The sequence below is a fragment of the Fukomys damarensis genome, unplaced genomic scaffold (assembly GCF_012274545.1).
Source record: "Fukomys damarensis isolate Sample0158 unplaced genomic scaffold, DMR_v1.0_HiC HiC_scaffold_1, whole genome shotgun sequence".
Classification (NCBI taxonomy): Eukaryota; Metazoa; Chordata; class Mammalia; order Rodentia; family Bathyergidae; genus Fukomys; species Fukomys damarensis.
This window is the reverse complement of record NW_022900913.1, coordinates 44,091,393-44,117,104: the sequence shown is the minus strand read 5'-3', so window position 1 is coordinate 44,117,104 and position 25,712 is coordinate 44,091,393. Positions and strand designations below refer to the sequence as shown.

At 35.4% G+C, this 25,712-nt stretch overlaps 1 protein-coding gene and 1 long non-coding RNA gene across 4 annotated transcripts in view; one reads left to right on the top strand and one right to left on the bottom strand.

Moving 5' to 3' along the window:
* Positions 1–25,712, top strand: part of Pde4d (phosphodiesterase 4D) — a 1,223,725-nt gene that overhangs the window by 1,095,040 nt on the left and 102,973 nt on the right. The gene's annotated exons all lie outside the window — the stretch shown is intronic.
* On the bottom strand, positions 14,144–19,651 carry LOC104864123. The gene is made up of 4 exons (XR_780769.2): positions 19,528–19,651; positions 17,825–17,864; positions 14,548–14,668; positions 14,144–14,363 (listed from the first exon to the last, which is right to left on the bottom strand). It is a non-coding gene; the product is annotated as an uncharacterized LOC104864123 (long non-coding RNA).

Genomic DNA, 25,712 nt, shown 5'->3' with positions numbered 1-25,712 from the left:
ATTTTAAACTAAAATATAGTGTGTGGTTGGTTTGGAGGAGCGTGATTACCTAGGGGTATTACCACATTGGTGAGCTTTCCCTTGCTGGGACAATATACATGACCTCAGATTAAAAGAGTAAAGGTTTTATTTTGGCTTATGGTTTCAGTCAATGATCAACTCTACAGGGCAGAAGCATCATGTTAAAGGGCATGGCAGAAAAGCTGTCAACCTAAATGGTATCTAGGAAGTAGAGAGCCAGGCAGGAAACAGAGAAAGGGACAAGGGACATGATATAGTGCCCAGGATCACGCCCCCCATGACCCATGCAGACACATTCAGCAGTGTGTTTTACTACGCTCCTAGGCATCTCATGCTGATCAAGTTAATAGTCGGGATAAACCATCATAATTGCCGAGGGAAGAAGAGATGGTTACCCAGTTCCTTAGAGTAGTATTTTTCTTGATGCAGTAACTCTGAGCATCTTGCCCTGGGGTTGGCCATACAGTGTCAGAAAAGCAATCTTGTCACAGCCCATAAGTGTGCTGACTCCTACTGTCAAAGTCAAAAGAACCTTAATGGTACTAAGGTACGATATCAGGACGTTCCTTAAGAGCTACAGAGTGCTTTGGGCTCGCCTGTGTACACATTCTCCCCAGTGGGTAAGTTCAGAATGCTGGCTTGTCAGACTGTTGATATAGAACATTTACATATGATAAGAGGGTCAGGTGGACCTGGTTTTGAACACACAAAACATCTGTGTGTTCAGCAGGGATGTCCCTCTCAGGAGGGTGGACACATGCCTTGGGCACTCCCTCTCCCCTGGGCACTTACCAGCCAAATCTCCTTTTTCTCTTATCTACTTGGTGAAGAACCTCCCTGGCTTGGGAAGGTTCTTTTTCCCAATTCACACTCAACAACTACTGTCAGGGTCTAGCTTGAGAGTCTTGTCGGGGCTTGTTTTCATGACTCTGTGTTGATCTGAGAGAGGGCAAACAATTCTCTTTGGGTCATTATACACTGTATGATGGATACCTTCCACTTTCCTTTCCAGATCCAGTGAGTCAAGAATTGTCAGAAAGAGTTAAATGTAAGCTGGACCCAATAGGCTAAGAAATGTATTAACCCCTAGAGCCAGCCATGGGATTGAATATCATCATCCCAGCTTAGACCCCCTTGGCTTATTGGGAAGCCTCCTGTACCCTTCTGTGCCAACTCTGGCCAAGCTAGGCATGTTCTGAATGCTGACCTCTCTCACTTTGGGCTTTCCCTACCTTGGCACCCATGAGGAGATCCATTTAAATGCTTTAAATTTAGGGAAGTTTCTTTAAGGGAGCTTCTCAGAGTACCCACATTCACCTTTCTCAACATTCATTACAGATGAAATTAAACCATGTTTTATGCATATTTTATCATGGCTGCTATATTTATTTAATGTCTATTTTGTTCATTAAAGAAAGAACAGTGTTTACAAGCTGCTTTACCCAAAGCACAAAGTATGTCATTTACAAGGTGCACTGAAGATTTTTTTGAATGATTAATCCCTCTTAGTGCTTTTAAACTAAGGGTTGCAAATTATTAAAACATTATGACTTCAAGTTAGTGGGTCATAATCAACAGTAAGAAAAAATGAAATTGCTCAGAGAAGAGAAAGAATGTATCACACGTGCTAAAATATTTTTGTAAATGCAAATTTGTTCTAGTCTGGGTATTAGCGTTTCCATTGCTGGACACAGTACCAGACATCCACAACTTAAAGAGAAAGAAGTTTAATTTAGTTCACAGTGTCAGAGGATTCATTCCATGGTTGACTGGCTGCAAGACAGGAACATCATGCAGGAAGGGCATGATGGAGTCAGGCTGCTTAGTTCATGGGGGCCAGGAACCAGAGCAAGAGAGGAGCACCCAAGAGGAAGGGGCCAGGCACCACATATGGTACCCAAGGTCATGCCTTATGGACCCACCCAAACATAGCCAAAAGTGTACTTCATTAGTCTACTAGGCATTTCTTAGTCCAATCAAGTTGACAATAATTAATGGCCACATTAATATATAGATATGAATATATGGATATGTTACATAACACACGGAGGTATATACAGTAGTCCTCCTTATCTGCAGGGCATGATCTAAGACTTTCCAGTAGATACCTGAAGCTCCACATAGCAACTAATCCTATAAATCCTGTGTCTTGTTCTATTTGCATGTATCTATAAGAAACTTTAATTTATAAATTAGGCATACTAAGAGATTAACAATAATAACTAATGAATGATTTAGCAGTGATTATAAAAATATGCAGTAATAAATATTATTTAAAGCTTACAAATTATTTCTTTCTACACTTTTTATTTAGTTTTTTGAACCACAGTTGACTTTGGTTCACTGAACTTGAATAAATTTAAACCTTGGGTAGGGGAGAAGAGGTTGCTTTACTGAACCCCTATGAATTTGTTAATAGTTTTTATGGTAAAAACTTTGAGAAATGCTGTACTAGGTCATCTCCAAACCAGGATATAAAGTACAGATATTCATCCTATTAATGCGTTAGCCCTAGTTTTTTGCTTAATTCTCTCCATTCCTCACCATTACCACATTTACACACACACACGCACACACACATCAATGTAGAGTACTATTTTTAAGGTTTGATGCTGGGAATGTTTTTAGAAAAAGCCTATTCTCTTGTAGAGTAATTTTTATTTGTAAAAATAAAAGATGAATCTATAAATGAAATTGCTTTACTAACATTTGAAGATGCAATGAGTATGCTGCATTTCCTTGGAAAAATTCAGCCTACGCCCTGAATGTTGTCCCAGTTTTTCATAATCCAGTATTATGTTAAACATACATTTTTTTCTTTCTAGTGTGCAAACCAAACTTTTTCTCCAGTTTCTGACTTTCAAAGAGTTTAAGGAATTTATGACTTGGTGCATTTGATGTGGCACAGTTCCACATGTGAGGGATGGTGATTTGGATTGCACGACAGAAGTACATGCCAAGAATAATTGGCTTCTGTATTGCGGAACAACTCAAATTCTGTGTGTATCACAGTATGTAATTTGGGTGTACAAGATGCCTGTAGTTCAAAGTGCTTTGCTCTTGTGCCATGGCAAACTGAGCTTCCTGTTGGCTTGGTCCTTAAGTTTGCAGTAAACAGATGGGGTGCAGTTAGGAAGAAAGAATCTGTCTATTAAGTGCATTCAAATACTGTATAAACTTGAGCACCAAGGTCTTTTCCTCTTTCCCTCTTTTTTTCTTTCTTTTTCCTTCCTCTCTCCTTTTCTTCCTCCTCTCACTTCTCCCTTTTACCTTCTTTTCTTTTTTACCCCTATTTCATCCTCCTCATTTTCTCACTCCTGTCACCCTCCTTTCCTTCCTATCCTTGGTAGATATTATTATTCCCATGTAACAAACATATTAGCTGAGGCTCGGATAATTTTACATGTAGTAAAGTTGCAGATCCAGATCTATATTAGAGACTCAGTTGAGTCTGGCAGCAACCTTTGCCCCATACCTGTCTGTTTTGAAGTAACTTGCTTCTACACTCCTTTTCAAACATTCGTACAAGTAGCTATCAATGTGTGAAGTGGGCTTAATTTTCTAGGAAATCTCTTATTTAAATCAGCATAATTATCTATTTTCATGGAAAATGGTTTTACTATTTCATGAAAAATAGTTAGATGGGTCCCTGGTCATCAAACTTGAATGTGCAGGGCCCAGCAGGTGTTATAAAGGGGAAAGTTTGCCAGCTACAAGGCAGTAAAGAATCCTAGGGATTCCAGGAAACCTCCAAGGAAGGCTGCTTAGCTCTGGACTAATGCTGAAGCGTCTCATTGCGGGCTCCCTATTGTCAAATCTTTGGACTTTTTAAAACAAGAAGAAGTCCAAAATTTTATGTGAAAATTTCCAATTTTTAAGCAATGTGTGTGGGCTAGACAAACCACATCTGTGGGCCAGATTTGACCTGAGGAATGCCAATGTGCAATTTTGACCTAATTGCCCTTAATTCTCCACTAACTTCTCTTGACCTTGTAAATTGTCCATTTAAATGGCTAGGGGATGTAGTGAATCCTTTTGAGCTCTGTCTTCATAATACACACAACTTAGAATGATCTTTAGTTTTTTAGGTTCAGAAATTTGATTTTCTTATAAAATAGTTAGATCTGGTGCTATTTCTGACACTCAGAATTCATGAATGTAATACAGAAACAAGAACAATAAGTAAGTTGCAGTGAGAAATATACTGACAAGTAGACAAGATAACATACTGGCCTAATCAGTTCATTCTCTCCATGTAGTTCAGCCACAGAGGAAATTAACTTAGAAGCTGCTTTAGAAAACATAGAGACAGAAGCTAGGGACTGAAGAGCTTTAAAGCACTTCCCTGAATTGAGTCTTGAGAATCTTCTTTCTCTTAGGGTTGCCTTATCAGAGGGCTGAAATGTTAGGATGCTGCTGGTCTCACAGGTATGCAAAATACATCTCATTAAATATCTCTTTTGTCTTGCTATTTTACGTGTGACTCTCAAACTCACTTCCAAAGTGCTTGTTGAAACATGGATCACAGAATCTATACCCCAAGGATTATGATTTTTTTTTCTGTAAATTCTGAGAATGTTGTGGTTTGTAATAAGTTTTAAAGAAATACTGCCACTGCTGCTGCTGCTGCTGGACTGTGAGGCTGTCATCTTCAGCTGACCATTTTTCTCCTTTTGAAGGGTTGTTCACTATTTTCTGTGTCTCTGCTTTCACATGCTTGTAGACTAGAAGAGGTAGATACTGATCCTGGGCTTGGAATCCACGTATTTAGAAAATTTGGAAGTTGTCTATGTTTACCTTTCTAAAATGTTTGATTTAATTATAATATTCAATTGCTTTATTTCATCAGATTCGAGATGGCATTGATTATAAAGCACATCTGGATTTTAGAGGCATTAAGAAAGAATGTACATTTTCAGCATCACTACCATTCAATAAAGTCTCGATTTTGGGTGTTCTGCCCTGGATGATGTTTTATATAAAACTCAACTGGGATGGACAGATTTGAAGGAAGGATTCTAAGATGTCTTCTTTAAATAAACATAAGATGAATTTTAAACATCCTTTTCCAATTCTCAGTGGAAAAGATACAGCTGGTACTGTGACCTAGGGCTGACTTTGTCATCTAATTGAAATTTATTATTATTGTATTCATCCTCTCCTGCTCAAATGTGACCCTACAATGCCAAATCTTTTCCTCAAAATGAATTTTTTTGTTTTATTGGATTGATAGGGCTACACACTTCTTTTTAAATAGTTGCATATCAGACTCACTGTGTCCTTAGTCAGGAAGGACATTTAGGGCAAGAGTTTCTCAGTTGTCCTAATCCTACCTCATCTTTATGGCATAAATTATTGCTATTAAGGTAAAAAATATTTGAAGATAAGGGTTAATTTCATTAAGCATCTTCATGAGTATTTATGAGGGTGACTGAAAAGGCAATAATTCTAAATCTGTACACCCTACTTGTAATTATATTATTGGAAAGACTGCTGAGGGTTGATATACGAATTTTTCCTAGAAAAATCACTGAGTAGACTCCCATAGTTATGTAAATATTGTGCCTGCAATGATACCGGGCCCCACAAAAAATGGAAGCTGTCCCCTCCCATTTGAACAATTTGAAGAAAGTCCTGTATTTCAAATTAACCCCAGAAATTCACAAGTTTACTCAGATCTAAACCCTCCCTGGACTTTCTCCCTGCAGTTAGAGGTAAGGTAACCTATTAGAATGGATCAAAGGAGTTCACTGATCATAGTCAGGAGAGATTACTGATGCAGCAAGTCCTGGGTTTAATGCCTACAGGGTAGAGAAGCTACACTACCAGCTCAAGCAAAGCTCCTAATGTTGCTAAACAGGGCTAATTTTTACTGAACAAGCGAGAATAAAATCAAAGAGCCACAATCTTGGAGTACAAAGTTGAGCTTTCCTAGAAATTTGAAAGACTTAAACCAATAAGGACACGGACCAAGCAGGACTAGTGTTTAACTGTGATACCACATAGCAAGGTTAAGCCTTCATGCTAATTAGCTATTCTCTGCCCACCAAAAATAAAACTCTACTCTAGACTGAATAGCCTCTGAAATTCATAGACAGTTTGAAGGAGGGCGAGTTCTCACACAGAAAAAGAACCTGGATTTCCTACTGAAAGGATATTTCTGTGCTCCAGACATTGACTGGAGAAATAAAACAGATGTGTCATTGTTTGCATCTAAGTATTACATCAGTTTCTGTAAGCATAGAACCAAATGAAACAAGATCTATTATGACAGACTCTTAAGAAAATTTCTCAAATCCAGTTATTCCTAAAACACATTCATTTATTCAGCAAACTATTGCCTATCACCTATGCATCAAAACCTGGGATTTACAGTGGAATAAAAGGAATACAATTTCTACACTTATGGAATTTTTCAAATTCAATAGATAATGACAGTTTGTGTACAGTCGTGTTCAGTTGTTGTCTAAGTTTCCTTCTCTCCTGAGTAGCATAGCTATTCAGAGATGCTAATTAATCTACAGTTGGGACACTACTTGGAATCACTGTACAAAAAAGGAAGGGCATTTTGGACAGAGATATCAGCATGGACAAAATCATAACATGTAGAAAAACGAGGTGGCTTTCTGAGTAGGTTATAATTCATAGTGTGCAAATGGAAAAAAGTGGTACCGAAAAAGTCTAGGTATGAGTACAAGTTAGAGCCACCTTCTAACGAAGTTCACACTGTAGGGTGCTGTGCATCAGTGAAGAGGTAAATGGCTTGCTGTGCTGTGTATTTTTGAAACAATCACTTGAGTAACCTCAGCTGTGAGAAGAGTGAGAGAAAAAGATCAGTAAAGCCTCTGAAAGCAGGAAAAATAGTTGTGAGAGTATTGAGATGTTATAAACCAGACATTGTGAAGGGAAACGAATCCGTGTCCATACGATGAGTGTTATGAAAAATAAAGGTATGCTCCCTGCTTTCAAGAAGCTTGAAACAGAACGGGGTCTATTATATTATAACTAGTTGGCAAATGTGGTTCTTAGTGTTGTAAATGTAGTTTCAAGTGCTACAGAAAGCATGCAGTGTGCAAGTTACTACTACATGGAGAATGCTGCTGGGGGGAATGCAGAAGTGTTGACCATAGTCCGAGAAGAGATAAGATAAGAGCAATACTTTAAAAGATTTTTAAAAACCTACAAAACAGTCCTACCTCTTTTGCATAACAGTGCCACTATTTTAAGAATATGAATTTGGAAAAACGTAAAAATGTCTGTATTTTTTAAATGCCACTGCCACAAAATACCTAGAGTCACTCAGGAAACTCAGGTACCAATTTTTGCCGGTGAGTGTGGAACATCAAATTCTTCTACAAACAGTAACTCCAACTGTCACGTTATATGGCTCATGTCTTGTTTTAAACATGTACATGACTTGTGGCAAATATGGTGATTCTCACTTTATAACCAAGAAGGGTAGATATTACAGCTTGTGAGCACTTATGACAGTAAAAATGGAAGTGTGAGTCACAGGGACTGACTCAGGTGTAGAGGTGTGTTAGTGTTCGTGTTGATGAGTTGCCTTTCCTGGGCTTACCTTGTTGTAGTTTGCTTTCTCACTTGCAGAATGGATCTTCACTGATACATCAAGGATCTAAACTCTGCCCCTACTTCTCTGATTAATAATGGGTTTCATATTTTGGGGAAGACTTCTTAATATTTTGCTCTGAGAATTTCTGTCTGTAAGTAACAGATTAGTTCAAATCTTATCCAGTGTTGAGAAATCAGTGATTTTTATTTACATGCAATACTTTTATTTTGGACATGCAAGAAAAGCTATTTCAGAATCTACTAATTTAAAGCAAGGAGCTGTATACAGATAACAAAAGAAGCAACATTTGTTACAATTTAGCACATGGCATCCAAAGCAAACAGGCATGAGACAATGCATATTTATGCAGCATTAAAAAACAGCAACAACAACAGCAGATGAACAACATAGTGCAGGGCAGGGGGAAGGATGGAGGGGGAAAAAAGGAAATGAAAGACCAAGGCTTCCCAGTACTTCCATTGCAGTGTTTTACAGCAAGAATGGTAAGAATGGAAATAACTGATTCGTATATCTGCCTAACACATAAGTTTGTTCACAACACATTTTTGTAAGTCTTCCAGTGGAAAACTAGTTTGGATATCTTCTGAAGTTACTGTTTAATGACAATTTTCTTAACTCAAGCCTTAAACACTGTAGACACAAACAATGAATTATTTGGTACTTTTCCTTTCACAGTAAAATACGCTGTAAGTTCTATTAAAAGCATACACAATAGTAATCAATGTTAAAGGTTTTAGTATTCAGAAATATAAAACTATAGTTAACAAAGCATTAAATAACATCAACTCATATACACTATAAGATAAACACACTAAATATAGTTGTTTTCTTCAACAGTTGAACAACAAGCCACTCAATATTATGGCATTGCTGATTTTGACGGAGTGCTTCAGCCGTATTTTCTTTGGTACATTAACAGTTGCCATGTTTTTCTAAGAATAATCACAGATGTGTGTGTGTATGTGTCTAAGATAAAAGTACATAGGACATATTTTGTCAAGAAATTAAACCAGTTGTGGATAGGAATAAGCTGTATTAAGATCACATACAGACTGAAGACAGGAAAGAAAATTACGAATGAAAAAATACAATTGTCAAGATATTAGTTCTGAAATGTATGATTGTTTTACATGACAACCAGTCACCATGCTGAGGACATTTTCTTTCATAAGTATATCAGCTCTCTATTTCCTCTGGGAAATTCTGCATACTTGATGAGTAGTCATTTAGTACACAGGGACATTAAAATATTCATGACGTGGCTACAAGAGAAACACATATATTCTTACACACAGTACACAAACTGGCACAGACACAGTCAGAAGGAATCAGTGATTTTTGCACTGTGACAAAATATCCTTAACATGGTAGTGGCCAAATATCTTTAACAGATTTGTTCATTTAATAAACAACATAATAAAGGTTACTAAGTGAAACTTTATTACAAGGAGGAGCATCTGCTTAATTAAAGGATTACATTCCTCAAACTCCCTTAGAGATAGGTATATCAAATGAAATGTTAAGAAGAGGGAGCTCCTGTCAAGAACACTTTTACCCTTGTTCTTCTAATATTGACTTAAGAATGTTCACTGATAGCAAACTTTTTAGAGCTTCCAGTGATAGAAGCAGCCCCCTGCAGCACTTGTGCCACAGGTTCACCCCTACTAGTTTTTATGATGGCTGAAGAATCAAAGGCCATATTGTAACCTGAATGACCTCAAGAATAGAAGGCATATGTTAAAGATGGTAGAGAAGAAATACAGGAAACTAGGTGCCTGCTACACATAGTATCTTCTTTCCAGCCTTGGCTGGTTTCTGGATTTTCTTAATTTAAAATTCAAACCCCTATCTTAATGAATCCCCTACTTGTTGCCTAATTCACTTTCTGACTGATGATATGGGTACTGGGTTGTCTTTATCTAGTTTTCCATCACCACATTTCCTCCTTGCAGTATTGGAGACAGTAGTGCTAACATCATTGCAACATAACTCACCAGATTTTTTAAATTAATTTGTTATAGGCTATATGGAAACTCAGCCACAAAATGTGAACTGCTAATGTTTAATAGAAATTGGGAAGAGAAAGAGTGAGGGAAATTTGTTAATCAAGGAACCATAGAATTTTTTTTTTGGAAGATGAGGATTTGGAAGATAAAAAGTGTTGATGTGCAGTTAGCAGCAAGTCCATGTTTTAAAATAAGATGGAAATCCCTATTTCTTGTGCACCTGTACTTTGATCTTGTTGTCTGTCATTGCAGTGTGATTATGAGGATTACTGGGTCATTCTCAGCCTGAGCTATTTTTGTGATTTAATTTTCTGGGAATGGAAGGGGATCATTAAAGGATATCATTAAAAGGAGAGACATGAGGTTTGTAATTGACCTTCCTCAAAGTAGTTCCATCTGGAAGATTTTCTCAGTAAACATTTATCAGTGTATTTGGCTTTTAGGCAGATTCTTCTCTACTTGTCTTTAAAACAAACAAGCAGAAAAAAAAATAAAACAAGCAGTAATTAAAAAGAATCACATTAGTGCTCATAGGTTGCTCCTGTGTATGCTTTATGGGAAGAAAAATAATATTTAAGGAAAAAATTATCTTCTAAGATAATTATATGATTTTTTTTTCAGTTCTGCTTCAGTAATTTGATTCTCTTCCTCAGAAGGTGTGGCGTTCTTCTGTGGTTCTGCTTCATTGTGATTTGATTATGGAGATTTAGAAAGCAGAGGTAGTAGAGAGAATGGAATATTCATTAAATCGAATGAACAGAAGTTTGAAAAATCTCTGATAGCTCTGCAGGTGTGATGAAGTCAGAACCAGAATGAAGTTTTATATTATGTTTTTCTAGAATACAGGAACTATTTTCAGGAAGACAAACACTGCTGTGGCTTACATAAAAGTACTGACATGATGTACCACCTGCCAAAATCCACTACCCAGCAGTACTGTAAGGTTGTGTTTTCTACCTATCAGAATGCTTCACGTTCACATATCTGTTTTTCTGATTGGTTGGTTTTGCTAGTTGAATTAAACGTATCTGTAATCACAGGTTATTTGCCAGGTTCATGTTGACTTTTACAAAGAGAAAATGACTTTTTAAAAAAAAACTCCTATTTTGAAGTTTCATCTTATATTAATCAAAGTTTTCTTCTCATTAATAACCAACTCTGAGCCTACTCTTCAATGAATTTAGAGGGCAAAATTTGACACTGTTATTAGACTGTAACAGCAAAGACTATTATACATCTCCATACAGTTGCTGTCATGCTTGCTAAAATGTCCCCCCCGATGCATTTCTCCTACATTGGTATACTGATGACTTCACCCCAATGTTTTCCACGAGGTTTTAGACTATGGGTACTATATTAACTAGAACTCTATGAGGTTTTATTTTGTCTGTAGGTCCAATATGTGAATACTCCCATTTTGGCTTCATTCTCAGATTTCACCTACACGAGGATAACACCACTATTAGAATTTTAGTGCCATCTATTTCTGGGTCATGTGGCAAACAGACAAAGAGAAAGTATTTCTCTCCAGTATCTTCCACATAGTTAATGGTATAGCTATTCCTCTGAACCAATGGATTGCAGTGGTTCCATCTGACTATAAAGAGGCTCTACATAGGAAATCAGGATGTTGTTCTTAAAAGGAAGGAAAAGTACTAGGCACCCATAAAAACCAATTGGTCCACTAGAAATAAATGCAATGATCTGTTTTGATGAGCTAGCAACATCGCATTATATATAACTAAGTGATCATAGTTAGCTAATAGATGCTGAAATCTTACTGTCCCCTTGAACTTTGCCAGTAATACTGTTTTTATAGCATGAAGTGACTGCCAGGGAGAAGAGTAACAGGACTGAAAAGGAATCCCTTTCCACTACTTATCAAATGAATCATAGCTATGCCCTCTATTCACAATTTAGTTCTTCATTCTTAGTTTCCCCACCCCCTCCTGTTTAGCAGTTTTCTCTGTAGGTACTTCTACCATCAAATCTCACAAATTCCCCCTCTCCTTTGAAAGAAAATGCTACATGTTCTCACCCTCTCCCATTAAATTCTTCCAGGTAACCAGCACAGTGCTTTGCACATGTTAAACAAAAAAGGATACTTGTACAATGAATACAGAATACTTACAGGAAATAAAAGATCATCTATCCTCATCAGGAATGAATTGAGAACTGCTAAAATAGCCTATTCATTAGCTCAGGCTGAATTTTGCTTTGGTTTATGTTTCTGGAAACTCTTATTTTAAGAAGGAATGTTATTATAATTTTTTCATTCTTGTTAATCTGCTATGGCCATGTTAGCTAATTATCGAAACAGCCTGGAGAATTAGAGCTAAAGAAACTAATATTATCAATAGTTCAATATACTGTATGAGTAAAATGAAGAAAAAAAGTTTTTCATTTTTTCCTGGTAGGGTAAATCAGGTGAACTCAAGAGCAGACTTGAAATGATAGCAGAAGAAAGTAGTTACCATGCCAATCAGGTAGTCAGAAATGAAGAAAGAGCAATTAAGAAATGTTCAAAGTAAGTTTTCTTGGCACACATAGCTATTTATTTGTTTCTGGAAGAACTATAGCTCCACTGTTACCTAAATTTGTCCTTCAATGATTTAATAAGTATAATATCCCCAGTGCAAAAGGGGAATCAATTACTATGATAAATAATATCCCTTATTATATTATTCTTTGTTTTACAAATAAAAGAATACTGGAATACAAAAAAAGGCATTTTTTTACTTTGATTATTTTTATTTCATTCTTTTTATGTAATAAGTAGTAACTAAGAACACCTTATTGTGGAATTGTGAGTAAATATTTTACATTGTAATTTAATAAGCATAAAATAGCAAAATAATTCTCTCCTTTGTCATATAGGATAGTTGAATGCTGCATCTTTAGCTATCGTTAAAAGGTTATTTCCTGCAAAATTCGGTGGCACCATGCAAAGTACAGTATGAATAAAACTGCCTTCAGAATGAGTATTTGCTGCTGTCTTGCAACGTATAACCCATGGACTTATATCTTCAAAGGTCTTAGCTATCTGAAAAAATAGTATGTTTTTCCCCCAGAATCACAGTCTGACAGACTTCATGACTTTCATCAGCCTCTTGATTCCACCTTAAAAAATAATTTGGTCTTAAGAATTCTAGAATCTTGAGGTGATATTAGATTCCTGCCTGTGACTCCATACTTAGAATCAAAGTTTGCAATAAGCTCTAGCTTTTAAGATTGCTGCTTCAGAAATCATTCCTATGTGCTATTCAGGGGCCACAAGGCCTTTATTTGCACCATCTGTCATCTCAGGCTTGGTTGCACTACAATTGAATTCTAGGTTAAAAATGGATTTCCTCAACATTTTTCAGGTGTCATGCCATTGTTTTCTTATATTGATGACATCCTGATAGCTTCTCATGATGTATTTTTCTTTGTAGAAGTTAATGACTCCATTTAACGATGATCATTTATTTGTCTTAGTCTTCATGCATTCTTCTGGCACACACTAGACCCTTTCACGCCAGATAAATGCTTCAACTCTGAAAAGTTTTCTCATATTATTCATGGATAATTTTATGGCCTCCATTTTCTCTTTCTGGAGCTCATATTAGTTGAATATTGAATATTTTAGATCAAATCCTTTAGCTTCTTAATGTTTTCCTCCTCATTTCTCATTCCTTTCATTTTTTTATCATACTTTTTTGAAATTCTATGAATTTCTTCGTTCAGTTAATGCTGTTGCTTATTCTATTTTCTCTCCTTCATGACCCACAAATAGCAAAATAACAGTGATGGCAATAACTACATCATCAAAAGTTCTTAGGACATAAATAGAGCTTATTAACTGGAGGGTTTTAATGTTGTCTAATTGGATGTTCCTCTGTCTTATTTTTGGGAAAGTTTCCCCAAGTCATTATTAAAGGATTTCCTAATTGCCACCTCACAACTTTTGCTTGGGGTATTTACATACTGCTAGTGTTCAGAGACCAGCACATATAAGGAAGTTGAGTGTCTTACTAAGAAATCTATAGACTTTCAATTCAATTCCCATTAATCAATCTGGGGCCTCTCCTTCCCCCACCCCCCTTACAGTTTTCAGTTTAAATTCTTTCTTGGTGTGATTTCCTGCTTCCAACAGGGGAAGGAAGTCACTGGGATCCAAAAGCTCCATAAAATTTTCATATAGTTTCAGCCCTTCTCTGAACTCCTGCCTTAGCATATGCTGCCTCCAAATGCTAAATCTTTCCATGTTTGACTGAACATATTAATAAATTGACTTTCTGTTACCCTTCCCTCCATTGTGCTAATATAGTTTCTAATCCTCTATCCATTTTCCCATTTCAGAAAATCAGTTGAAATATTTCTCTGATCTATACTCCCCTCTATCTATGCCTTTGTGGATATACACTTATATTCATTCACTTTCACTTTGATGAGATGAGAAAGAGAAAAGAAAATGCGTGCATATGGCTTTACCCTCTTTCACTGGAAATCCTTTACTGGAAAGCCAGGGGAACTATGGTTGAGGAAGAAGGTGGCTTGGAGATACACCTCATAGTAGGAAGAACTCAGGTAGGGCAAGTTTTGTCGATGATCAGAAGATTGCTACTGCTGCTGCTACTGAAGATGATGATGATGACTAACATTGATGGATAGTTGACAAGGTGCTTGGTGCTTTACTCAATTCTTCACATGGCTCATTTACTTGTATCCTTTTGAGAACATCTGAAAGTAGACAATGAGGCCTAAAGGTGGGGGACACAATTTATCTAAGTTAGTAGATGGTAAACCTAGTACTTAAATCCAGGACTGACATTTAGAGACCCTTCTCTCAACTGCCATACTACCTTGCCACATAAATTCCTCAAATAGAATGTGTTGGCCAGCTTTCCCATTGCTAGGAACAAATACCTGGCAAACATAACTTACAGGAGAAAATGATTTCTTTGGATCATGGTTTCATTAGCCCATAGTTGGCTAATTCCCAGGTAGAAGGACATGGCGTACCAAAGCTGCTCAGTTCATGGTAGCTGGAAGCAAAGAAGGTAGTCTAGAAAGGAAGGGGCAGAGACCGGATAAAGCACCCAATTCACATCTCCAAGACCTATCCAGACACACCTAGGAGTGAGTGTGCTTTGCTAATCCCCTAGGTGGCTCCCAAGCCAACCAAGTTACAATCAAGTTTTTAACACAGGGATTTTAAATGGCAAACTTGTGTACACAATCACTTTCCATGTTCACGATTAGGAGACTTTCTACTATACTGAAATTATTAATTGATTTATTTAATAATATCTTAGGAATATAAAATCCTTTCATGTTTAAAAAACAGAAAACTCTCATTGGAGTAATAGATGCTGTCTATATCTGTAATTTATTAGACTTAATCATTTTTTTAAAAATAAGTTTTATTGGTACATTTTAGGTATACAGTACAGTTACATTCATTATTGGGATCTTGTACCTTTATGTGACAGGTCTTGATTCTCATTTTTTCCCTTTGTCCCCTCCCCATTTACACTTTATTTCCATTTTTTCATTTTCTCATATTTTTGCCTTTTCCCTTATTACCTTTTCCCTATCCTTCCCACTTTCCCTACACCTTTATTAAACCCTCATTATTATATAAGCTCATAAAAATCCATTTTAGTTCTGTCCTCTTATTTCCATTTTCTGAAATAAATATATTCCTCATAAACATATTCTTTATAATTGTGTTTAAAATCATATATGGAGATATGAAAGTCGTATCTATACAACACCACACATCTGGGAGAAACATGTACCCAGCCAAAGCTTGTTAAAAAAGATTCATGAGAAAAGCATGTTTTTGAATTGTGAAAATAGATTCAAGGTCAACATCTTGAATATATGTTTATGTTTGAAGCATCACTTAGAGATCATTAAAATTAAAATTCAATTGTGCTTTCTTGTCCTTGCCACCAATTTCAATCAAACCAGATGTGTGGCGCTTTTAGAGCCAATAGACTTTAATTCTTTAACTTCTTAAAATTTTACCAGATGAATATAGTATATTCCAGTTTTTATAGCTTGTTTCTATGTATTATGTAAGTGTACTCCTCTTGTAAATACTCTTGAGTTTTGCTTCTTTTACACATCATACTTGTAAGTTTCATCAGTGCTATAGGTAGCTGATTGTTGTACATCATGAGAATGATGATGTATGACTGTATAGTGTTCCCTTGTGTAAAGATACAATTGATTTGTTCAGTGTTATACAGTTGGAAAGTTTCGATACAGAGAATATTATGAACAAACTTATGAACATTCATGTACATATATTTTGATGCACATATGCATGCCTTATGGGAAAAATACATCTAGAAGTAATATCCTGAGTCATTCATATCTTTAATTTCACTTGATAAAGAGAAATTGGTTAACAGTGTGAAAAGCATATGAGAGTTCCTGTGCTATCTCCTAGTCAAAAACACTTGGCATTGTCAGGCTTTCCTTTTTATTTTTCCCAAGTATGGAGGCTCTATAATGAGATCATTTCATTTCCTTGATTACCAGTGCAGGTGAATATTCTTTCATATATTTAGTATGCATTGGGACTTTTTTTTGTTACGCTTCCTCATGCAAGTACTTTCTAAAAGGCATTTTCAAGTATCCTGTAGGGAACCAGTTAGAGTATCGGTGCAACTTGACAATAAGAGGCAACTTTATCCAGTAATTGTTTACCTTATCCTTATAATGAGGATATATTTAGCAGCATCTCTGGACTTAGCACCATTTTTCACTTTTACTCCTTCCCACTGTTTATCTATTGTTTTCCAATTGATTGCTAATAAGACCTGGCTAGAACACAAAGTTTCTTTTGTAAAGAAAAGGTATGTAATGAAACTGTACTTGTACAGATAGTTCTGATAATTTTTAAAAACTTGACTATTTTTTGTAGTTTTGTACCTCTTTGCTAATCTCAAAATAATTGTTAGTGCCCTTAAATCATCAACAAAATCATGTATATTAGTCCTTGAATATTCAGACTTTGTACCTTCTCGCTTACTTTCTTCCTTTGTTCCCTCAGGTTTAGCAATAAAACATGAAGCTTAACTGGGTGAGTGGGTGTTTGAACATTTAGTGCTAGTGTCTTACTTCATCTCTCTGCCTTCGCAAACTTTCTGGAAGACTTCTCTTCAAACTCTTAAAAAATAATTTTAACTTATTGTAAGAAATTCTTGAATTTGTAAAATTTATAGAAGACTATATGAAAGCTCTTCCTCATAGACTGTAAGAGATAAAAGGTCAAAGGATCTCGGAAGGTAAATGATATCCTTAAGCTCACTTCACTATAAATGGTGCACGTAAGATTAAAATCCTAGTTTTTTAGCAGTCAACTTAGTGCTCCTAACCTAATACAGTAGTGTGAAATTCATGGGCTGTTTGAATTCCACCTCTGGGATAACCAATTAAATTTGCTGGGTAAATTAGTGAAGTTTTCTGTTCCTTGGTTTTCTAGCAATAAAATGAATGTAATAAAAGTTGTAAGGATTCAGTAAGTTAATTCATATAAAATTTTTGCCTAAAATTTTTCTCTTTTTTTCATTAAGTTTATTGGTACATTTTAGGCATACAATACAGTTACATTCATCATTTCATTTGGAACATGCACCCTTACATGATCTATCTTGCTTCTTATTTTTTCCCTATTCCCCTGCCCTCCCTTCATCCTCTCCACCCTATTTACAGAGACTTTGTTTCCATTTTTTCCTTTCTCTCATATTTTTTCCTTTTTCTTCTTTCTTTTTCCCTACCCCCCAGTTTCTCTACCCCTTTACACCTTTTCTTCCTATTTCACATTATCAGCATTTTGATCCTTATTTACCCTTTTAGTTTCTCACACCAGAGAAACTACTCAGTATTACATGAAGCCTCAATAAATCTTAGCTGTATAATCCTCCTGTTATTATGTAGAATTAAGGAACAATAATATCTATAAATATAAAAAAATCCCTAAAATTCTTAAATATAATAAAACTAATGCATAATGTTGGCTAAAACTCAATATAAAATAGTCTTTTTTATGTTAATGAAATCAGCATCACAGAGGTGAGCTGATGACATAGAATCACACAAAACATTCTGGTTCTTTTCTGAACTCATAATTCTACCCTCCAGCCCACTTAGCACATCTGTGCCACAAAAACCAATAAGCAACCATAATTACTTGAAGCTCACTCACAGATTTTCTTTGTAGCAGGAATCTCTGGTACAAGAATCCCCTAAAGGAAAAATAATGCTGTTCCACAAACTCACAGTGTACTTCTGCAGTGATTTTGGAACAGTGAAAAGCAGTAAATATATTGAAGAAAAGACACAACTGACCGATTAGAGATGACACAATTTAAAAATGCTGTTTGGGAGCAAAGATGATATCTTATTCATCATTGTATTTCCAGAAACTGACAGGTAAATTATTAATAATGAATGAATGAATGAGCTAGCTAATTGCACTAGAAAAAGGAAAAGTAAATATGAATGGAGGTCATCCATTCATTCAATACATAGGTATCTTGCACTTAGGAATTGTACTAGGCTGCCAGAGAGGCTGCAAAAGGGTGAGGGGAGTGAAGAAACCCTTCTATGCTGTCGATGGGAAAATAAACTAGTATAATGGTATGGAAATCAGTATAGATATTCTTCATAAAATTAAAACTGGAAATTTCATTACACCCAGCTCTTCACCTTCTAGATATCTTCTCCAAAAAGTTAAATATCTTACTATAGTGATCCATGCATAACCATGTTCATAGCAGCACAATTAATCAGAGCTAAATCTTAGAAGCAGCCTATATGTCCATCAGCAGATGAATGTATAAAGCAAATATATTTGCACACAATAGAGTATTACTCTGCCATAAAGATCAACTTGAGTCATTTTTAGGAAAATGGATGTGCCTTTAGACTATAATGTCAAGTGAATTAAACCAGACACACACACTTAAATATTACGTGGTTTCTCTTAAAAATTATAAATAGAAAATGGGAGATGGATAATAGGAAGTAAGGAGGTAGATCTTTCTCCAGTGGGAAAAAGATAAAGAGAGGGAAGGAGGAGGGCGGGAAAGGACGAAAAAAGGAATTAAGATGTGTTATGTACATGTATCAATTCCAATGTAAATATTAAGTACTTCTAATAGGTTTTTATAAAATGAAGTACTACTAAGCCATAAAGAGTGAGAAACCAGAGACATTTATAGCTAAGTGGATGCACACTGAGGCTATACTCTTAAGTGAAATAAATAGGACACACGTGTAAATGCCGAATAGTTTCTCTGGTGTGAGAAACGGAAAGTATAAATAAGGATCAAAATTATATAATAGATAATGTGAAATAGGGAGAAAAGGTCCAAAGGGGAAGGGGGAGAGTGTAGGGGAAAGGAAAGAAGGGAAAGAAAGAAATATGAGAACAGAAAAAAAAAAGTCCCAGAAGTCAAGTAAGCTACTTTGAAAGGTAAAATGGTCAGATATATAACATACAGCATGTTGTGATTGCGCACATACATTTCAAGACTGGGAAAGAGAAGGAAAGGAAATCAGAGATTCTCTCAGATTAAAAAAAAATTTCCTAGAGTGGGACTTTTAAGAATAGGAAGTGAGTAACCAAGGGAGGAAAGTTGTATATGTTTAGAGGTCAGTAGCCCAAGGAAATGTGGCCATTTTAAGGCAACATGTTGCACTTGTGATACCACGGATATGGGAAAAGGTGAGAGAGACGATTAAAGAGAGGCAACTATGATGGTTTATATCTTAAAACTGTATCCTCCAAAATCTAGTTAAGGCTTTGCCCAGCTAATGGCACTACTGGAAAGCGGTGTAAACTTTTAAGAGTCTAGTTGCAGTCTAGTTGGAGAGATTTGGGCCATTCTGGGGGTTGAGAGGTACCTTTAAAGGTTGTCTTGGGACCTGGCCCCTTCCTGTCTCACTTCTCAGCCACCATGATGTGAACTTTGCTTCACCACCCATATTGTGATGTTCCTCCTTGGTACAGGCCAAAGCAACTATGAAACCCCCGGAGTCATGTGCCCAAACAAACCTTTCTTCCTTTTAAATTGTTTATCTCAAGTATTTGGTCACAGTGAAGAAAGCCTGACAAACACAGTAACCTATCATGAACTGCTAAGTGATGTTCAATATTGTGCTAAGGAACTTAGAATTGTTTCTTAGGCACTGGGGCATCAATGGGTGATTTTCTTCTAAGATGAAACTATTAGCATTAAGTTTTAACCTGTTCCTTCATTTTGACACAATTCAGAGTAAAACGATTCTCTGTAAAGATTTTTTAATTTTATGTTTAAACCCAATATAAGCATTTTCTGGATTGTATGCCTGAATCGGCTTTGCATTTTCTAATGCATGGTACCCACATATAATTACCTGCAGAAAAAGTACTTGAATTAGGTATACATTTCTCATATAGAGAATCTAAATATTTGAGGGAGTGTGGAAGTGTTCGTAGAAGCACATGACCTCTAAAAGTTGGGAATGCTGATGTGATGATAAAATTGGAATTTGGAGGGGAAGAACATGCACCAAGCAGTTTCAAATTCAATAATCATGTAAGAAACAAAGAGGGCTTGGACTAAGGGAGTTAAAGTGAGATAGTTCAGTAGTTATTTGTAAAGTGGACAAAAGGTGGTGACTTCTAGGAGATCAAGCTTGAGAGAAGGAGGACTCAAGAGTTCGTACTTGAATTTCTAGCTTCAGTGACTCAAAATAATCTGCTCTCAATAAGAGCAAAAATTTGAGACCCAGTGAATATCAGTGTCACAAATATGGAGTTTGAGGTATCTATGTATATTCAAGTAGAAATTTGTGGAATATGCAAAAGCAATCTAAGCTGGAGTTCTCAGCATGATAGTAGGTAGATGCTGTAGCTTTGGGGGTAGATGTACTCACAGGCACAATGATACAGTGAGAAAAGGGAAATATAGAGCTACAATTGTCCAAGGGATTGAAAAAGAGCAGCTGAAAAAATAGGCAGAAAACTGGAGGAGAGTGATGTCTTCAAATCCAGAGTAAGAGAGAATTCTAAGAATCACTGGAATGGTTAAGAAAAACTTTGAATTGGGGTGGGGTGGAGGTTGGATAGACAAAGAGATTTGGTAGAGCAGAAAGAAAGAGGAGTAGTTTCTGTGTGAGGAAACATTGTAAACAAAGTCCCATATAAAAGATTTATACCAGAGGCTATAGGTTGGCTAGAGGAGTCAGGATAGGCCAAACTTGGGCTCTGGAATCAGCTGCCTTAGGTTCAAAGTCCAGTTCCTGCTCTTAGTTATGTGACCCTGGGCAAGTTATATAGCCTTTCAATTTTTCATTTTCTCACATATAAAATGGAACAGTGATAGCATATTCTTTATTAGGTTGTTTATTTTTTATTCTTTTACAGAGACCCTTTGCAAATTCAGGCTGATTTTCTATAAATGACATTGTTTTTAGCTACTGCTGATATTTTATTCTTTGTCCTTCTACCACCCCAACACCTTTTAAAAGTTGTCATTTCTCTGTCACTGGTTCTAAAATATCATTCAATTTTCACTTCCATTGGGAAGCTTCCTGGGCAATTGTTGTCTATATATACCTCCTAGTTCTTAGATCTCTAATAACACTTGATATTTCTCAGGTATGAATAAGTGCTTGGTTTTTAATTTTGGGAGACTATTTTGTAATAGTTTCATGTATCTATTTTGTAATAGTTTCATGTATCTTCTCAATAAAGATTATACAATTATTAAAGTCAAGATACATCTTTAGGTTATCTGTACATTTTGCTGTGCCTGGGACAGCCTATTCATGCTGTTGTCCTTGTGCAATTCGTATTAATTCATAACTTCTAGTGTCTCTTTTAACTCTGTCCAAAAGGCAGTAGTTTGTATGATACTAAGACAGCCTAGATATAATGCATACTTTTAAAAATTAGCAAACATTTATTAATGACTGAGTGCATAGCACACCTATTATAAAATAATGAGCAAAAGGCAAAAAATAACCTATCAGTAATTACACTGTCAAGCAATAATTTCTTTCAAGGTGGGAGAAGGTAGGGAGGGACTTTTCTTAACAAGGAGATTATATTCTGCTGTTCAAATTTATTTTTTTAGTTTTATTTGTTCATTTAATGTATACAATATAATGATATTCATTGTTGGAAATTTGTACCTTTACATAATCTTGGTTCTTATTTTTTCCCATTCCCTGCCCTCCCTTCAACATAGTATAGCACAAACACTTCTCTTGTCATTAAATATAATTCTAATGGCACTTCTTTTTATGAATTTGAAGTACCTTATTAAGAAATTCCCTATCATCTTACATTCATGTTTTCCATAATTTGCCTTTATAACTTTTCAATGGTGTGACAAATACGTTTATGGTAGAGTCCTTATGTCTAGGATTGGTTATTTCCTTACTATGTATTTCTAGAATTAGAATTGTTGAACCAATGATATATACCCAATTTAAAAAAGATTTATTTTTGCTATTATTGTCATATTGCCCTGGAGAAATACTATATGTGCTCTATCAATGGTAGTGATGTTATGAGCTCTCTCCAATGCTGTATTTACTATATCTATCTTTGATTAATCAAATACTCTTTTGTCTTAATATGAATTATTTTAACATCCAAAATATTAAAATTATTGTCTCTGTCTAATGAAAACCATGTATTTTTGCCTTTTATCATTATTTATTGATGTATTTTCTTATTGATTTTAGAGTGTTCTTTAGAGATTAAGGATATTAAATCTATATTTATTTTGCTTAAATACTTTCATCATTTACTCATTTCTATTTTTACTTTTATTAAATAATAAACAGAACTTTAAATTGTCTATATAGTTGGCATATATTGTACAAATCTGTAACAAGGCTTTTCCTGCCTAAACACATACTCACATTTAATCCTAAACCTATTATGATTTTACATTATCTATTTAAGCTTTAAATAATCAGGAATTTATTTTACTTAAATTCTGGCTCTGAAATTTTTTTCTTGGATTTTGTAAATTGTCAGAACTCAGTAGCATAACTGATCATTTTCTTATTGGCTTGAAATGCCAGTTCTATGTTTTACTAAATTCAAGGATGATTGATTCTACCTTTAATCTTTAGATCATATTTTTATACAAAAAGACTGAAGTTATAATTATTATTAAAATGTATTTTGTTATCTGGGAGAACATGTTCTATTTTAATTTACTTTTGAAAATTTTCTAAGTTACTTTACATGGTTTTGCTAAATTATACAAATAAATTTATAAATCATGAGTTAATTTTATAACCTATTTTTATATCTTTCCAAAAATTCCCGTTAAATTTTTCTCTGGAATTGAATTATAAACATTTTCTTTCTTTTTTATCTTTGAATTTATTGGTACTTTTTAAGTATACAGTACAGTTACATTTATTATTGGGATCTTGTACCTTTACATGAAAGATCTTGGTTCTCGTTTTTTCCCTATACCCCTGCCCTCCCCTCCCCACTCCATCCTCCCCTATTTGCAATGACTTTGTTTCCATATTTTCCTTTTCTCATATTTGGGGGGGGGTGTTGAGACAGGGTCTCACTATGTAGTTGAGACTGACTTGGAACTCACTATGTAGCCCAGGCTGGTTTTGAACTCATAGCGATTCTCCTGCCTCAGCCTCCCTAGTGCTGGGATTACAGGCGTGCGTCACCACGCCCAGCATCTCATATTTCTTTCTTTTCCCTTATTTCCTTTCCCCTACCCTTTCCACTTCCCCCACACCCTCATCCCTTTTCATCCTATTTTGTATTGTCAGTTATACAATTTAGATCTTATTTACACTTTTATTTTTTCCCACCAGAGAAACTATTCGGTATTTACAAGTGTGTGTCTTATTTATTTCACTTTAGAGTACAGCCTCGGGCCAGGGATTTAGCTCAGCTGTTCAGTGGCCTGCCTTGCAAGTGCAAGTACCCGAGTTCAATCCCCAGTACCAAAAAAAAAAAAGAGAGTATGGCCTCAACATGCATCCATTTTCCTATGAATTACTCTAGTTTCTCATACTTTATGGCTGAGTAATACTCCATTTTATAGAAAAACCACATCTTTATCCAGTCTCCAATTGATGGGCAATTGGGCTGTTTCCAAGTTTTCGCTATTACAAAGTTTGCTGCTATAAACATGGGTGTGCTTATATTGCTGTGGTGTGATTCTTTTAATTCTATTGGAAAGATACCCAGAAGAAGGACAGCTGGGTCAAATGGAACTTTTAGTCCTACTTTTTGAGGTATCTCCATATTGATTTCCATAGTGGTTGCACCAGTCTGAACTCCCACCAACAATGGAGAAGGGTTCCTTTCTCCTCATATAACCACGTTCTAAATACTGTGTTGCACCTCTAGTTATATAAGTTATTAGAATATCAACACCATGGATGAAAAGAAACTAATGAATATACAAGAAAAATCTACTTTTCTGAAGAGAATTTATCTTCTGTTTTCCAGGAAATAGGGAAATAATAAAAACTATCAGAGAGAATATATTCATTAATTGTGATCAGTTTTCCAGGAACTAGAACCAGATTTTGAATAATTAATATAAAAAAATTAAACATGCTTGAATATTGACTTAGTCATGCAAATCTCTTAGAACAAAAGCAAAAATCAAGGCTAAAATATTATTGAAATGTGAAGTGATCTGAATAGTGTAGTGAAACTAGGGTGGTAAAAGGAAGGGAAAAATAATAGAAAAAGAAATTCTTCAATGTGAAGATTGATTGATTGATTGATTGATTTATTTATTTATTTATTTATTTATTTATTTATGGATACCAGGGGTTGAACTTGGGTCCTTGTATTTGCGAGGCAGGTGATGAAATCACTGAGCTAAATCTCAGGCCCAACCTGAAGATTAATTCTTCAGGCTGAAATGCTTAACAGGGGAAAAATAGTGACCTAGACACATACTGATGACATTTTGGAATTCCAAGGATAAGAAATTGATCTAAAACCTCCTTGAGAACAAAGAAAGATCTTTCAAAGTTATCAGACTTCTTATTAACAAGGCCAGAACCTGGGACAAAGTAGGCAGTGTTACAAAATACTGAAGAAGCCAAACTTGTTTGCCAAACTATCAAGTATTAGATGTATTTGAACATGTAAAGGATCAGTTTGCAAGTTTACTTTCTACATGCCCTTCTAAATTTATAAAACAAGTATGACCTGAAGATATCTTCAAGCAAAACTAAGCAACAAGAATCTAATACAGAAATTAATGTACAGTACAAAGACCCTGAAATCAGGTACTTTTTGAAACTAAAACTTAGTATGACAACAGTGTAGTAGGCCTCAAAGTCAAGTAACCTACAGTCAAGAGTCATTAGAGGATTCCAGGAAAGATGACTTTAAGAAGAAAAATAGGCATCATAATTCAAATTGCATAATTATAAAACATTTTAGAGAAAAACTAACTATAAAATGTATAAGTTAATCTGAGAAGAGTCATGACGACTTTATAATGTTGACTTTTCTCACTCAGGAAACTATATATTCTGCATAAAAAATGTTCTGTGATGTTTTATAGTGTTATTTATGTAAGACTTTCACATTTATTAAATTTATTTCTACATATGTTTTATGACAATTGTACATGAGATAATTTCTTCATTTTTTAACTGGAAAATGTACTGTATTATAGATATGTATTTTATAGTATTCAACCTTCTTATAAATCATAGTTTCCTGCCTTATATATTTTAGTTGTTTCGCTTGAATTTTGAGTTAGCAAATTGTCATGCAAATATGCAGTAGTTTTACTTCCTCCTTTTCAATTTTTGTACTGTCTGTTTGGTTTTCTTGTTTGATTGCTTAGGTTAGAATTTTCTGAGCAGCATTTAATAGAGGAGGCGGGGACAGCCTTTTGTTTTTGATTTGTTTCATTGTTAATTATAGACACTTCTGCCGAGCATGGTGGCACAAACCTGTAATGCCAGCACTCAGGAGGTTGAAGCAGGAGGATAGCTGGGTGTTTGAGGCCAGCCTGTGCTACATAGTGAGTTCAAAGTCAGTCTGAACTACATAGCAAGACTGTGTCTCAAAAGAA